Consider the following 15625-nt stretch of genomic DNA (forward strand, 5'->3'; position numbering starts at 1 on the left):
CCTCAGGAACTTTGCTTCTTTGCTTTTAAGACTGGCACAACTATGAGAAAATTCAGGCTCTAGGACACAGTGCTTTCTTCCCTCATTCACTTCCAGAAACCATTTTTCTCCCTATAGTTGTGCAACTAAGAGATGTGCAGTAAGAGTTGTCTTTCAAGTTGTGTTTGGAAGAATACTGTATTAACAGTCACTAATGAATACTTCATTTACAACATTTTACTGTCTTCAAACATTATCTGGCTGGTCATAATAATTCACTGACATATTTTAATGTAAAAGGAATATACAGGGCCATAGCACCACTATTTGTACCTGTTGATAGTGCATGCAGTCCTTACTGAATTGGATTCCTTTGCTCAAGGAAGTAGGATCATATACATTATTTGTAAACAAATAAGACCATATCAAAGAAGTGTCTGACAGCATTGCTAATTTGTCTTGCTCATCAGAAACACAAAGAGAGACTCTGCATTTTGCTTAAATCCCTGTCTGGGGAGAGAAAGAAGGGAAAGCCTCACAACACACACCTCACATCTGCGCAAAGCAGCCTTCCCCTTGTGTTCTATGTCCCTGTTTCTTTTCAGAAAAGGGAACATTTTGTAAAGCTACATGGAGTGTGAATGCAAAGACATGTCTATTGCTTCTACTGACCTCTCTGTATCCAAGTCTGCTTCCTTCACATACATGCAGAGAGATAGAATTGAGTTTAGGCTCCAAAGTAGGTTTAAAAGGTTAGCTTGTGTGTGAGCACTAAGACACCAGGACAACTATTTTTTCCAGCCTTTCTCTATTTTTCATGTAACTCCTATGAGCAGTAATTGAGAGTGCATGCACGCACACACACTGACAAGTCACTATGTGGCTAGTTAAGGTTTAACCTCGGTGTTGCCAGGTACATAAGATGGTATCATTTATTCCCAGTAAGACCATAAATAGATTACCAGCTGTCTGCCACAGTAATGTATTTGGTCTCACATTTTTAATACCTATCTTTATAAGGTTATTCTCATAAGTGTCCTCTCCAAGGAGCTTTGCATCACCTAATTTATGGGGTATTAGCTGTGAAGTAAGTCAATCCCTTCAATACCTTTTGGTAGGGGATGGTTGTTCTTGTTTCTAACTGTCGCTAGTCATCACGACAAATTCATACCGTTCAGTATCCCTATGGGGTAACAACTTCCACTGGGGGTGGATTAAGGTCGGGTGACTGAAACAGTACCGCTGCCACAGGTTCCTGTCACAGCAACAGTAACAAAACCAATTCTCATTTGGTAAAGTAGTGCTCACCAACATCTCCCCACTACACTTGGAAAACAAATTGTGTCAGTTTGTTTGCTTTCTCACTAGCATCTAAACTACAGCACAACCAGGACAGCTGAAAACAGCCCTTGTCAGCTTAACAGATACTTAGCATCTGACATATTACTATAAAACCCTATTAATGAAATAACTTTTAAACAGAGAAGGTAGAAGAATGTTTACACTACATCTTCAGCAGCCTTTCTGGTGCACATGGTGACAAGCAGAAAAGGAGCAGAGAGGACAACTGACGACAGTAACTGCTACAGCCATCTGAGTTCGATGGGCTGTTGAACACAGACAAAAACTTCAGTCTTGCTTTTTCAGTAGATAGCCAAACATGAATTATGGCACAGATATGACCACACTGCAAGTCAGCAAGGCTAAAAGTCATTGGGATCATACCATTGCATAACATCTTCACTACATGCATCAATTCTGCATACACACAAACAGCTTCTCAAGAAGCTGGAATATGAGTTAGGTAGTAGATTACCACAGGTACAAATCATACTGTTTCCAAGTTATTCAGTTCTGTCACCCTATCAATCTAATTTAAATATATATTTCAAATATGTATTTTTGTTTTAATCAGAAATCAGACATGTTGCTTGCCGGTTCCCACAGAGTGTGCAAACCACTCATAAAAATCATCTATGGCAAGTTTCCTACAAGAACTTGTGTGTTGGACAGGCAATTGGGTGTGTTGCGACCACAGCTTATTAGTCTTTATCCTACTGTCATCTTACGTTCCTTCATCCAGTCAACAGTTATGTTTTGTCTTACCTTACAGACCAGCTAGGAGACATTTAGCATTAGTGCTCTTCAGCTGTCGTTTACAGTGGGTTTGAACTTACTGGAATTCTCAATCCTGTTGAATATGATATTTATGGCATACTTCAAGCTTATGCAAAAAAATAACAATTCATGGCAAGTTCTGCCTGTCTTATTATTTACATTAATGCATATTCATCTCAATTTGTACAGGAATGCATCAATTTGCAGAGGCAAAATCCGTATTTCTTTGCCACAAAAGGTATAACATATTGAAAATTTTCACACTGCAAAATGCAGTATTTTTTTGTGGGTAGAAACATCATGGTTTGGCTTCCCTGGCGTGTCTGTATCTACTAAAATACTTGCCGTTCATTGACTAGATCCTTAAGTTTCCAGACATATTTTTTTGGCTCTTTTCTCTGGCTTCTTGCTTTAATTAATTTTGGGAGTCTTGCAGTCTGTTCCCACTAGGACAGAACAAAACCAAATCTGGTATTTCTCTAATATATGACATCACTTACAAAGAATATATACAGTTCCTGTGTATCAGGAACTCAGCTTATCACATACCAGAGAGTACCTCTGTTCACAAACCAAAACATTTTAACTGGTCTTGCTTAGGGTATGCTTCCAGATACCACCTTCATAGTCATAGTGCCTTAAAGGGTTCCAACTGGCTGCTTGCTTCTGCCCTCAGGCTGTCCATTTGGTTGTGCTGATACAACTGTCTGCAAGGCCAGACTGTGAATCGGATAAAAAATTGACCCAGGTTAAAAAGTACTTATTTCTTTTTAACATTTACTTACTTTGTTCACAAGCATAAACATAAACAGCGGTGCTGCCACAACCAAATGAATAATGTGGGAAAACATTCAGCTAGCATCCGCAGCAGGATGATTACTTACTGAAGCAATCAGTGTTAACTCACAAGGCCCTTCACATAGCAGTGACTGGCACATTTGGTAATTGCCAGGTATCTGCTATCAATTCAAACTTTACTGCAATGTTGCTGGGTTTTTTTAGTGTATCACTGCCTCTGACAACTAGCAAAATAGCTAGTGGATACCGGTGAAGCTGAGAATGAAGCATTGTCCAAGGAGGACAGTCGGAAGTAGAGAAGTGGCAAAAACTATGAATAGAAAGCAGAAGAAATGTGCAGCAAAAGCAGCCTGTAAGGATCGAGGAAAGATGATTCTTCATAATTATATAAAGTACAAAGCACACGCTGACCCAACTTATACTGACCCACTACTGACACTAAAGCTGCTGTGAGTTTTGAAATTCAGGTTCTGGAAGGCCTCAACTATAACAACACAATCAGATTCCACTTTAAACTTTATGCCTGACTTATGTCCTTCCTCTCTACCATGAAAACAACACTAGTAGTGCAGTTTCAGATCTCAGACTTGGATCAGCTTACGGTAGCACAAATGCCGGGGGACAGCATGGTGAAAAAAAGGCATTTGCATTTAGTTCAACAACGTTCAAGGGCTTCAGCAGCACTGGGAGATGTTCAAGCTTAGTCAGCCATTGAGCATACGGCTACACATCCCTTCATAATTAATGAGATCATTCTGGAAACTGCATCAAAGCTATAGCACCCCTTTTCACTGTTATCCAAACCCAAGACTATTTTTCACATCAAGCTGTAAACATATTGGGTGGAAGCCCAACATGTCACAAACGTGGAACCTGGCATTTTCAATGTCTCCCATACAAGTAGTTTGGAGGTACTCAAAACCAGTGAAAATTCTGACCATTTGCTTTTCTCAGCTACAATATAGCAGAAAATTCAAAAGTTCTCTCTGAAACAGATTAAGCATCAGCTAATATTGAAACCTTTTATGAAATTTAAGTAGTGCATTTGCTTTACTATTTAGCTTAACACTTCAGTCATGTTTTTGAGGTGACAGTGATGAATGTATACTCATACCTAACCTGGTGCAGTGTCACGGCTCTGATGTGCTTGGTGTACATGCAGGACTTGCTGTCTTCCTAGAAAGATTTCTCTTTTTTTTTTTTTTTAAACTATCAGTATATCTTGATCACCAGAAACAGAGCAATTATTCACAAAGTGTTTTTAAAGTAATAAAATAGGCCTCAGAGTCAAAAAGAGGGACATTTAAGTATGCTCTACTTTATATTTGCCAAGAAAAGAAATGCAGAATGGCCATGTAAGTATAAATAGAGTACACCAATAAAACAGCAGTCCTAAAGAGTTTCCAGGAATTAATTCTCTAGAATTAAGATGGGAGTGTTTACTTATAGTGTGGGAAGTGTTTAAATCTTCATTTAAAAACACAGCAGGTGGCAGTGTCACTGACAGGTAGTATTGAGAAAATTAGTATTAGCAAGAAAGCAGGAAAACTCTCCTTCAATCCAACATTTACCTAACCAGAATGTGGGCAATAGAGTTATATGCTTATTCTTTATTTAAATGCCCTTACTTGAATTCTCACTAACAGAGAAGTTCTGACAAGAAAAGGTTGTTCATTTTAAAGTGGATACTTGTTACGAAATAGATGTTCTTCAGAAAAGGCCACAAACTATAGGACTCGATGACCAAATTGATTTTTTTTTTTTAAGATACATACAGATACAGAAACATCCCAGACATACGCACACAAAACCCTTTTGTTGGGCCTTTTTCAGGTGTTCCGTGACCATCCACTGTTTTAACCAAAGCGTGCTCACCCACACACTTGAAATATCACAAGCGTCACATAACAATGCTCCGTTCCACCCCTGAAGGACTTACCATTGAATCAGTACAAAGCTAGGTGAGGCTGGCAGCCTTTACCCAGGTCAGTACAGCGTTACTGATGACAAATGCTTCCTGCAGCATTGATTAATGCAATGGACATGCATAGGCCTCAACACAAGAAAGCAAGATTTCCTCTCCAAACGATTGTCAATGCTTATATCTGGTTTCCACACACTTTCTGGCCCCTGGGCTCCACAGCAGTTGCTAACCTCCATCTTTGACAACTATGCCATTGCATTTACCCTGTTAGCTCTTTGAAACTACGCAGCCCCAACCATTTTTGTATGCATTGTATTACTACCAGGTCTGTACATTATACAAATGCGTGTCATGCCCTTTGAAACTGCAGCACACAATCTCTTCCCTCCTGAGACTCTGACTTCCTATGCACTAAAACCGGTCACCGGATTTAGTCAGTGTGTGACTTGAGGCACCATGTTAAAACAACTGATATAAGTCACTTGCAGAGGAGGAAGATCTTAACTTTTCAAAATATTAATTTTGAATGGCATAGTTTTGGCAGGCCAAAACTATATAATCACACAACTCTGTGTTAACATCCTCTCATAGTCACAGAAATCTTTAGGATTTCAACAAGATATTTAGAGAATAGCACAGGAAATGGCAGGTTTTAACAGCAATACGGGTCTTTTACCAAAGTCTGTAGGCATTGTCATAACAATGCCAATAGAATTTTTACTTCATCTTTTTCCAGAATGTCCACTAGCATGGAGAGAAAGAGTTCATGTAATGGCAGATAAACAAGAGAGGAATGAAAAAAAAGCAGCTAAAATGGGGCCATTGCAAACAACCTTAAGGAATAGTCTCAATTTTTCATTACAGTCTGTAAACAATGTTTTCCATGAAAAGAAACAACTGTATGTTAAACGTAATCGTTATCCATCTCTTACTGCTTCAGGCTAGGCATGAGGGGTTTTGGTTTGGTTTGGGGGGGGGGGGGTGTGTGTGTGTGTGCGTGCATGTGTTTTGGGTTTTTTCCTTTCAGAAAAAAACCCCCAAAACTGCCATATTATATTGGTACCACTGATCTTGATCTAATTATTAGGCAGGAAAAGGAAAAAAGTGAGATTAAATTCAAAATTACAAGGCCAAAACCACATATAATTAAAAAAGACACATAAATTAAGGGTTTAAGAAACAAGTAGTGAACATCTTTTTTAGATGAGAAATGGAAGCTTCCAGGTACTGGCACAGACCTCTTATTTAGTTCTATAGACTTAGAAACCTGGTTTTTAGAAATCTTAGAGAACATCTGATCTCAAACATGGATGTAAAACTACCTGTGTGTTTGTTCCTCTGCTTAGCTGCTTTCTTCAAATACATAGAATCTACATTCTAAGGAACATATTTTCTCATCAGAATCATCATGGCAAAAATAACAACTCAGCAGTCACTTCTCTACGGTACTTAAATTTTAAATGAAGATAGACCAGAAGGAAAGACAACTGTGTGCTTTCTCAATGTTTCTGGATTTCCTTAAATGAGCCACTGCCAAGACATTGTGATCTAGAGTAGAATACAAACAGAATACAAGGATCTTGTGTGTAGGAACACCAAACCAAGGAAAACTTGTTTTTTAAGTAATTTTATCATCAGGTATCATTATCAGCCCCTCCATAGGCTCATTTTGGGTGAGAAAGTTTTAATTTCTTGCAAGGTAGTTAGAACTTCATATCACAACTTCTTTCTTAGAACTGCCAGTGCTAATACTTCCTAGATTTTAAACCACTGAAAAACACCTTTCTATGTGGTCAACAAGAAAAATAAAGACTGTGTACAAAATTAGCTTCAGCCCAAAGGAGAACGGAACCCAGGACTAATTATTCAGACTTTGCTGCACATATAACCTGTTTGGACAAACAAACAATGGCAACTGTCAGCTACCATCGATCATTTATGTTATGTTTAGAGCGAATCTTAAATCATTGTCTCTTTGGAAAGAAAGAGAAAATTGAGATAGATACTGAACTGTCAAAAGCAGAAAGCTTTGTAATTGAGGGTCCTTCACGAAAACTTTTGAACTTAAGTCAACCAGTGGCTATGCAAGCTATTGAGCTTTTAAACATCATGATGACTCACTAATGAGCACATAACTGTAGCAACCCTACATGAGACAAATGCTATAAGCTTCATCGCAAACTAGAAATAAGAGTCTTGGGAAATCTATGCCTAATCAGAGCAAAAGCCAATTTTCTTATAGCATATATGAAATAAATGCCTTAGAAAGTGAATTTCAGCAAGTAGAATCAGATTAGAGGTATTATAAACAGTGCTCACTGGTTCAGCACTGACAACAGTGAAGATAGAAACAAGTAAAACACACAGATCAGCTAATTTTTGTTTTTCAAAGTTTAAGGCTTTTTTAAACTTTGTGCAAAATCTTTGAGGAATTTACTTATTATCGTAGAGCTATGATTTTAACTAACTCAATGTAGACTTCAGAACACACAAAGTAAATACTTTAGAATTTAAATATAATCTAAAAACATTCACTGCCTTTATTTACAATCCTTCTAAAGTTCTTAGGAAAATTCTCCAGATAAGCATTATATCTTTTGTAAAAAGGAATGGCTAGCCATCTGAATTTCTTCTGTAGATTAGAACTCTGGTTTAATTCTCAGACTGTTACAGAAATATCTCACAAAGAAGAAAACAAAGTTTAAGCAGTTTGCTGTCCCTACAGATGGCCAATTCAAATGCTCAAACACCCACACAGGAGAAATATAGCTCCAACCTCTCTAGAATACTGATATCTTGAGGAGGAATCAGCATTGTCTTGTATTCTCCATTCCACAGTATCATGAGAAGACTGATGTACTCAGCACACAATTTTTTTTCTAAGGCTTAACAGGACAACATAACAGGACCAAGTTGAACTTAAAATCCAGCTTAGATTCACAGCTATGAGAAAATCTGATTTCCTGTTCCACTAATACCTTTTCCACTTTTTCCTTCATCACCCATTAGGGCAAAAACACTAAGTTTTGAAGGTTTCATGGTACAATCAAAGAAAGAAAAAGGTTTCATCAGTGTATGGTTACCTGGAATGTGGGAGACTGGTGCTCTAACCACCATGTTACTATCCTTAGCTGAGGGAAGAAGAGGGAGGAAGAAGTCTCTTGTTTTGATTTCAGTTTTTAACTGAATCTGAGCAACTCTCCTTCAAGTCAGTATGTGTCAACATATTTATGCTTTTAATTAATCTGCTTTCCCTCCCATTAACAAAATATCCCATTTATGAAAACTCAACAATAACTCTCTTTCCTAAACTTTTTCACATAACATTATTCAGAAAGCTAACAAGCCAGTGTGTTTAATTTGTGTGCTCTCTCAGAGAGTTTTGGCTCAATACATTCATTCAATTTTGCAAGAAATTCTTAAGTTTATCACTAGGATTGAAAACACCCACATTTCAAAAAACAGCATTTCCAAGATTTGTGTGCTGCCATAATAGGGAACTAGATCTGATCAAGCAATGAGTAGGACGTTTGGATAGCAAACGATCAGTCTGATTTAAACCCATTTCTTGTAAAAAAAAAAAATATTAAGTCAAGTTTGACATAATCCAGCAATTGTTAAGATTTTAGTGAATCCACATATTTTGATTAAAATATTGTTCAGCAATTATTATTGTATTTTCCAGTGCCCCACAGGAACTCTCCAAGTACTTGTTACAGAAGTGAAAGGCAAGGTGTACAAAGAGATAGACAGAATTTATTTGGCATGCTTTAGTCTCCAAGCATCAGCCAAAATGAATGTGTGTAAAGAGATTAATATTTTCTGATGTTTATAAAACATCAAAGGACCGCCAAGTATCTATCATACTTTGTTACTGACATACTTGCACTGTCAATGCACAGAATCACTTGAACAGAGATTTAACTTCAGTTAACAGTATTTACATAATTACATTTGATTACTTCACAATTTTAAACATCAAATACCAGTCAGTTACAAAAGCACTGCAATCCTATTTGCCAGATGGGAAACTGGATTGTTTAAGGGCGAGGCTTTAAAAAGCATGTAAGAACTCTGCTGCAAGACACAGTAGAAGTCTGGGACAGCATTAGTAATTGCACAACAATCCCAAACTAGCATTGCAGTCCCCAGCTCAACCTTTCTCAGTGAAAAGCAAATGCCTCAGTGAACCAGCTGTGAAAGGAAACTTTAAATTATTTTGATCAGTGGCTACATTATTGCTTATAAAGTGGCTAAGATACCTTTAAATGACCATCACTTCCATACGTTTTGTTGCAGAAGTCTGCTACTCTCACGGCATTCCCATGTTCCAAGCAGAAACTGTTTTTTATGCTCCGTAATAGACTACTCTTGTCAGCGCTACTTTGGAGATCTCAGCTAACTCATCTTGTATGTCACTTAGCTTGTACAAGCTGATAGGATTGTTAAAGACATAAAATTCTCTTAATTTCATATTCTAACATTATCATTATATTCTAATACAGACCACACAAACGAAGTAGTGCTCACTAGCATACAGCACCTTTATCACTCACACAAATATCTTTTAACATTTAGAAGTTTCAACATAAAAGTAATTTCCCCTATGATCCACCCTTACCACACTTATTGTAACTTTACTGAAGAAATGCAAGACTATATTGGGCTTTTTTTTTGGTCCCCCTCTCCCCCGTTTTAGTCCAGAGTGAATGCTAAGAGCAGGGTTTGTAATCGTCTTTATTATAAAGGTTTTTCCCAAATGGAAATGCATTCCCCTCGAAGACTTTATTTCCAAGCCCTTATCACCTGTAATAGAATAGGCCTGGTGGAACAGTTGAATAATATATTATGCATGCATTCACTTATGCTAAGATCTCCACCTGGGTGCTTAAAAAGAAGCACATTTTCTTAAGAAAAACTGAGAGTAGAAACATTCATCTGTGTTGAAAAGACAATGCTATTATTCTGCCCTGTATTGCTTTGTATGAATCTATTTCAGGTTCCACTGAAAATGCACAGTAAGTCTCTTGACTGAACTGCTAGAAATTCAGGTGGCCCCAGTTCAGACACATGCTGTGCTCTCACACCATTTTCCTTGTATATTTATAAACGTGAAATGTTAAGAGGTCTTTCTTCCCAAAACTCCTTGGAAAACACTATCATCTCGTGGCAAGTGGATAGCTGCTCTGACCCCAGATGTGTAGGTATCATAGAATAGTTTGGGTTGGAAGGGACCTCTAAAGGTCATCTAGTCCAACCCCCCTGCCGTGGGCAGGGACATCTTCAACTAGAGCAGGTTGCTCAGAGCCCCGTCCAACCTGACCTGGAATGTTTCCAGGGATGGGGCATCCACCACCTCTCTGGGCAACCTGGGCCAGTGTCTCACCACCCTCAGCGTCAAAAATTTCTTCCTTATATCTAGTCTGAATCTACCCCCTTTTAGTTTAAAGCCATTCCCCCTTGTCCTGTCGCAACAGGCCCTGCTAAAAAGTCTGCTGCCATCTTTTTTATAAGCCCCCTTTAAGTACTGATAGGCTGCAATAAGGGCTCCCCGAAGCCTTCTCTTCTCCAGGCTGAACAACCCCAACTCTCTCAGCCTTTCTTCACAGGAGAGGTGTTCCATCCCCCTGATCAATTTCGTGGCCCTCCTCTGGACCCGCTCCAACAGGTCCATGTCATTCTTGTGCTGAGGGCTCCAGAGCTGGATGCAGGACTCCAGGTGGGGTCTCACCCTGCAAAGCTTTTATTTCAATTTATCTTCACTAGGTACACTTGTGACTGGATTCTGAATCATGCCCTATTTATTGCACACTGGCATCTGTCTGACCAATGTCATTGGAAGGATTTGGAGGTTTAACTGTCTATTTGTTGCTCATCTGGCATAGGTCTTTGAAAGTGTCACACACTTGTGTATCTGTTGGTGGATTTATCAATTGCCTGCCTGCCAACAGCCTCTCTGCTAGAGTTTCACACTCCCTTCTTTGCTTCTTGCCTCTGGTTTTGGGGCATGTTGTTGACTCCACTCTGCCAATGTGAGCATTATTCACCTGCCCCAGAAACAGGTCACAGACCTCAGCATATAGAAAAGAACAGAGGTGATAAAGCCACCCGAACAGTAACATCTCATATCAGACAACACTAACACTTCAAAACCAGAGTATTTCAGCTTCCAGCTGAAATATTTTCTTACATTTCTTTTCTAGTACTCAATTCTTCAATGACAACAAAAATGGAACACTGTGGAAAGCTGTCATTTTTCAATGAAAAGCTTAGATCAAATGAAAATCCACATCTTTAGCGTGCAGCTTCAATTGAAAAATTTCAACTAATTCTTCAGCACTGCTAACTTTTAGGATGAAGCTCAGACAAACTAACACAGCTTGCCATCATCCAAAGGGAACATTCACTCCCCTCCTCTCCTTTTCCTCACCCTCTCTAGGTACTCAGCTGACTGTTAACCTGGCAAAAGATTAATCCAGCGTAGGAAAAGTGAAATATGCCTTTACTAAACTAATCCACTCTGGATAATTTTGTTGATTGTGTTTAGGTGTTGGTATCACAGTACTTAATATATAAGCAGAGAGTAATATTTAACATGTATATTTCCCACCCTTCCATTGTTTGTTTGATCTCAAAGTTAAGACAATTGGTACCGCTTCAGTTTCTTCCCAACATTAAATCACGCCACTCATTTGAATTTACAAGCAGTCTGCATTTGAACAAACATCATCTATGTTCCTTACCGGTTACAAGAAGCTGAAGAACAGCTAAAGCACAAAAGTCTTCTATAGCTGTCCTCTGATTAATCAAATATAGGCTGTGTCAAGCATACTAATGTCTACTGGATTGTAACCACACAGTGGTATACACTATACACATACACCATGCAGTGATACATGAATTTTGGTGCAGCTTTTGCCAAGGCGAGAAATGTAAGGCTGTCTTCTATTTTGGTGAACCAAAACAGAGAAAAGCAATCAGTCAGCACACAGATGCTTTGATTGCTGTGAATGATCAAAACAGAGGAGGAAGGTTGTCCATGTGTTGTTGACTTAACTAACTACTGTATTGCAGTAACCAAAATCCTAAAGTACATGGATAATTGAGTAGTTTCCCCAAAAGTTGTAAGAGGATAGATAAATTGTGTATACCTTGTGCTTAAGAACAGAAATAACCTTTAAAAACTCCAGGTTCTCATTCTGATGTACATAAGCATGACATGTCAAAAGAGTAGGCATAAAACAAGAGCTACTTAAGCTAAGTCTGTGATTTGACGCTACAAATCATTTGGTGGCAATCTCACTACTTCTTCCGACTGCTAGGTCCCACCACTGACAGGTTTCACTGGTGTTAAGCCCCATGAGTTTCCTGATCTCATTTAGAGTTTGGTTCGATGGCCAGTCAGATTTACTCAACTGAGGGCATGGCACAGAAACAGGAATGAGTGGCTTGGACTGCTTTTGAACTCCACAAACCAATATAGTTGCTAAATGCTTCATATTATGACACAACGTCCTGTTCCACAGAGCGACCGAAACAGAGTAAGGTAGACCCATGATGAACATCAGTGCCTCCTTGCCAGAACTGCAGCACTGGTAAAACTGCCTGCCTAACTGGCTTTAATACCACTTTAGCCATATTGTTTAATGCTTATTATTTGCAAACGTGGCCCTAAGTGTGCTTTCAGCAAAGTTATGTATTTCCCAAGTCTACAAGCTTGCTAAGTCCTTAGATTAGTGAGGGCTCCTACATATGCCTCCATGTAGGAAGGCAAACAAAAGAATAGATGGATAGCTCTGGAAATGGAGTTTTGTTCTCACAAAAAAGCACAAAACCCAATCATGTTAGTAGCCCTGTGAGTACTTCCACGTATTATTATATAGAATCATAGAATCATTAAGGTTGGAAGAGACCTCTAAGATCGTCGAGTCCAACCGTCAACCCAACACCACCATGCCCACTAAACCATGTCCCTAAGCACCTCATCTACACGTCTTTTAAATACTTCCAGGGATGGGGACTCAACCACTTCCCTGGGCAGCCTGTTCCAATGTTGAACCACTCTTTCAGTAAAGAAATGTTACATCTATTTTCAAAGACGTGCATAGAATTCTGAAGACTTGAAACAGATAACCTGCAACATCAAGAATATGTGCCCTACATACAGGTACAATTTACATTTAAAACTGCAAATGTGCAAATACAGAAGAAACAACTATTAGAGGCAGAACACGTTATGAGACATCTACAGAGGAAACGAAGAAATCCTCTATGTACTCTATCTATGACAGAAATTAGTGTTATCTCAGTCTAAGAAAACTTTTAAAGACTTCTTACGAGTCAAATGTAAATGTTACAATAGCTAAGTATTGTTAGGGTTTTAAACCTTGTGACTACAGATCACAGGGAGCAAGTACTAGAGTCACAACGTGATTCTCAAGTTTACTGGCCTATCCAGTTTTCTCCATTCCACTTTTTATTCGCCATTCTTCCTTTGTTCTAAGCTCCTAAATCTTTCAAATACCTCTAGATTAGTCAGGTAGGTGCCACAGAAATTACTAGAAAGAAATGAGAGGCCATCCAGAATTTGTTACTCAGCATATCTAAAGTGTGTCAGTGCCACCACAGCCAGCTCAGTTTACCCTTTGTGCCCATTGAAGTCATGAAGCTTCCCCTGAAAAAGGCCAGATATTAACCCAGAACACGATGTCTAGCAGAATTCCAAGAATAAAAAGGCTAAATTGGGAATTAAAAAAACATTCCATGTGTTACTTGCTGGCTACCCGGGATATACTAGATGGGACACAGAAAGTCACGAAGTCTTGTCTTCTGGATAGGATGAGAGCAGCTAGGCAGAGACTAGAAAAGGAGAAAGGCAGCAATCTTGTTGCAAGTGCTGTCAGTAAGCAAGTGCCTTCTCTCCCTCTTTCCTTTCTTCTCCACAGTTCTCAGCCCCTGCCTGCAAGCCCTAGATGCTACAGTTAGGAAATTGGGAGGGATGGCAGGAGGAACTGAGCAGCCCTCAGAAGCTAGCACAGAGAGCACTCTACGCCTGATAATACTAGAAATAACCCGTTTAAAAATGTTTAATTCTCCTACAAATGAAGATTGTCTTTTCTCCCGTATGTCTTCCCAGCAAGATTTTCTCTCATTAAATATTTTTTGCCAGTAAAAAGATATGGCCAAATTATTATTTTTAAACATTTAGATAGCCTTACCTACTCCCTGTTTTAGGTATTTCTTTCCATAGAATTGGCAAGACAATCTTTAAAAAGTAGGAATTGGAAAGGATCCTAAAAGCAGACAAAGAAAAGGACGCTTGCAACCAACAATACAGACTCAAAAAGAGCAAATGAGCTAATACATCTTCAATTCTTGCACGCTGCAAAGGAACATACATGATATTCTGCACAGCCCTGGAAGCTCACAAGTGTAAGAATGGCTCCTACAACTGAACTATAGAAGTTGAGTGAAGACTAGTTCTCTTAAGCAGCAGCTCATAGTGGCAATCTCTAAAGTAAAAAGTGGCAGTCATGACCCAAATACAGAATAGTATTGCTTATTTTTAATTTTTGCTTTGTTTGCAAGTATTAGTCTTAGGTAGTTTTTAAGTACTATTTGAAATAGGTGTAATATCTACCATAAAGTAGGCATTAGCTTTAGCTAAACAGTGCAAAGAAAAAGTACGCAATCCTGTTAAACAGTTCTGAGATGGCTTCTTGGGCTGCCTTAGATCTCTCTGAATTTATTAGCTACACAGAAGAAAAACAGGATATACCTTATATGACACTGTCTGTTACACAGCCATCTTCAGATCAATTTCTGCAATTCAACAGTAGCATTAGCAGAATAAGCACTTCAGTAAAAACCACATAGAAAGGCTTTTACTCTAAAACATTTACCCACTAAAGCAATTTGTACACATGGAAATCTGCACCAATTCCTATAACACTAAGTACAAGTAAGAAATAATATGTGAACATGTTGTACTATACCTTTTCAACACTTTAAAACTTCAGACTTGGATCTACAGTTTGTAAAGCTTCTGACAGTCTCTGATTTATAGCTCTACGCTCTGCACTGACCATATCAATTAGATGATTTTAACAGTATGGTATCCAGGCAGGAGGAGGGTGGGCAGGAAAGCTGTAAGACAACAGCAGTAAAATAGAAAGTTTCATTCCCCCACCTTGTGGGTAACTGCCGAAACAACAATTTACAGTAGCATTTCATCATTTGCAACCTAGACACGTATCCATCTATCAAATTTCACACATCGATTTCTGCTATACCACAGTGAGTCAAACTTAAAAAAAATCTTTGCAATTAACTCAAAGTTGATTTAAGTAATACGCTGTTCTATTTTTAAAATTCCACAAAAACTTAGAGAACATCTATTCTTTTGATGCTTATCAGCATCGGTAATCAATTACTCAAGGTTCGTGCGCTGTTAAAGCATGAAGAACGTCTTAACAGCGTACAGAAAAAAGTTAGCTAACTGGCATCCCTGTGACAAGCCTACTGATACTATTCTAATTTAAAAACAAGTGTACAATTGCTTCCCAATATGTTTGTCAGAATATCATTATACTAAACTTTCATTTTTCTCTTGTTATTTGATTATATACCTTTCAAGACAGGATGAGGTCTAAAGCTGGGTTGCTTAAGTATAAGTTACTGACTTCAAGATACTTCCTGTGCTGCTTTTACTGATCATTAACCTGCAACATTCCTATGGGATCAGTTGCAGAAATCTTTTTGGACTCCTTAAGAGCACCTTAGCCCAATGTCATAGCTCTTTAAAAG

Source organism: Aptenodytes patagonicus, chromosome 10 (genome assembly GCF_965638725.1).
Source record: "Aptenodytes patagonicus chromosome 10, bAptPat1.pri.cur, whole genome shotgun sequence".
Classification (NCBI taxonomy): domain Eukaryota; kingdom Metazoa; phylum Chordata; class Aves; order Sphenisciformes; family Spheniscidae; genus Aptenodytes; species Aptenodytes patagonicus.